The following is a 1,989-nucleotide window of genomic DNA, read 5'->3' as shown; positions in this document are numbered from 1 at the left end:
GCGCCCGCCCAGCTGCTGCCTGCTCTCCCGGTGCCGCCGTGGTCCCAGCTGCGGCATGCCACCTGGGTGTCTGGGAGATCCATGGGCAGCAGCGAGGGCCACAATGACAGACTATGGTGAGGAGCAGCGCAACGAGCTCGAGGCTCTGGAGTCTATCTACCCGGACTCCTTCACAGTGTTATCAGAAAACCCTCGTAGTTTCACCATTACTGTGACATCCGAGGCTGGAGAAAATGATGAAACTGTCCAGACTACCCTCAAGTTTACATACAGTGAGAAATACCCAGATGAAGCCCCCCTTTATGAAATATTCTCCCAGGAAAATCTAGAAGATAATGAGGTCACAAGCATCTTAAAATTATTAGCATTACAGGCAGAAGAAAACCTTGGTATGGTGATGATCTTTACTTTGGTAACAGCTGTCCAAGAAAAATTAAATGAAATAGTGGATCAAATAAAAACTAGAAGAGAAGAAGAAAAAAAAAGAAAGAAAAAGAAGCAGAAGAAGCCAAAAAGCAATTACTTCATGGCACTCCTGTTACAATTGAGAATTTCTTAAGTTGGAAAGCCAAGTTTGATGCAGAACTCTTGGGAATTAAAAAGAAACGAATGAAAGAAGAAGAACAAGCAGGAAAAAATAAATTAAGTGGGAAACAGCTATTTGAAACAGATCATAATCTTGACACATCTGATATCCAGTTCTTGGAGGATGCTGGAAACAATGTGGAGGTAGATGAGTCTTTGTCCCAGGAAATGGATGACTTGGAGCTGGAGGATGATGAGGATGATTCAGACTACAATCCTGCTGACCCAGAGAGTGACTTGATCGATTGATGGACCATTCCCATCTGCCGAGGCTTGACTGCCAAAAATTTTTTTTAAAAAATCCTCAACAAAATATTAGCAAATTGGATCCAGCAATATTTCAAAAAGATCATACAACATGACCAAATGAGATTCATCCAAGGAATGCAAGGCTGGTACAATAGTCACAAATCAATAAACGTGATACATCACATAACTAAACGGAAAGACAAAAATACATGATCATATCTATAGATTCAGAAAAAGCATTCGACAAAACCCAACACCCACTTTTGATAAATACTCTCAGGAAAGTGGGAAAAGAGGGCTCATATATCAACCTAATAAAGGATATGTATGACAGACCTACAGCCAGAATCATTCTCAATGGGCAAAAACCAAATCCATTTCCCCCAAGAAATGGAAGAAAACAGAAATGTCCGCTTTCACCACTCTAATTCAACATAGTATTGGAAGTCCTAGCCACAGCAATGAGACAAGAAGAAGAAATAAAAGGCATCCAGATTGGAAAGGAGGAAGTAAAACTCTTATCATTTATAGATAACAAGATATTACACATAGAAAACCCTAAAGACTCTATACACACAAAACACACACATAGATTTAATAAATGAATTCAGCAATGAAACATGATACAAAATTAACATACAGAAATCAATGGTACTTTTATACACCAATAATGAATTCCCAGAAAGGGAAACCAAACCAACTGTCCCATTTATCACTGCATCAAAAAATATTGTGATACATAAGAACAAACTTAACCAGAAGGTAAAAGACATGTACTCAGAAAAATAGGGGATGTTGAATAAGGAGAGAGAGGAAGATATAAACAAGTGGGAACCTATACCATGGTCATGGATTGGTAGAATTAACATCATTAAAATGTCCATATTACCCAAAGCATGCTACAGATTCAATGTAATCCCTATTAAAATAGCAACAGCATATTTCACAGATCAACAACAAATACTCCAAAATTTTATATGGAACAAAAAAAAGACCCCAGTTAGCAACAGCAATGTTGAGAAAGAATAAGAAAGGTGGAGGGATCACAATACCAGACATCAAATTACACTCCAAAGCCATAGTAATCAAAACAGCCTGGTACTGCCACGAGAACAGGCATATACATCAATGGAACAAAAAAGAGAACCCAGAAAT

At 38.5% G+C, this 1,989-nt stretch overlaps 1 pseudogene; it reads left to right on the top strand.

Moving 5' to 3' along the window:
- The first annotated feature begins 33 nt into the window (after positions 1-33).
- On the top strand, positions 34-834 carry LOC102255163 (annotated as a pseudogene).
- Positions 835-1,989: the final 1,155 nt, after the last annotated feature.

Source organism: Myotis brandtii, unplaced genomic scaffold, assembly GCF_000412655.1.
Source record: "Myotis brandtii unplaced genomic scaffold, ASM41265v1 scaffold16734, whole genome shotgun sequence".
In the NCBI taxonomy this organism is placed as follows: Eukaryota; Metazoa; Chordata; class Mammalia; order Chiroptera; family Vespertilionidae; genus Myotis; species Myotis brandtii.
This window is presented reverse-complemented; position numbering and strand designations above follow the sequence as displayed.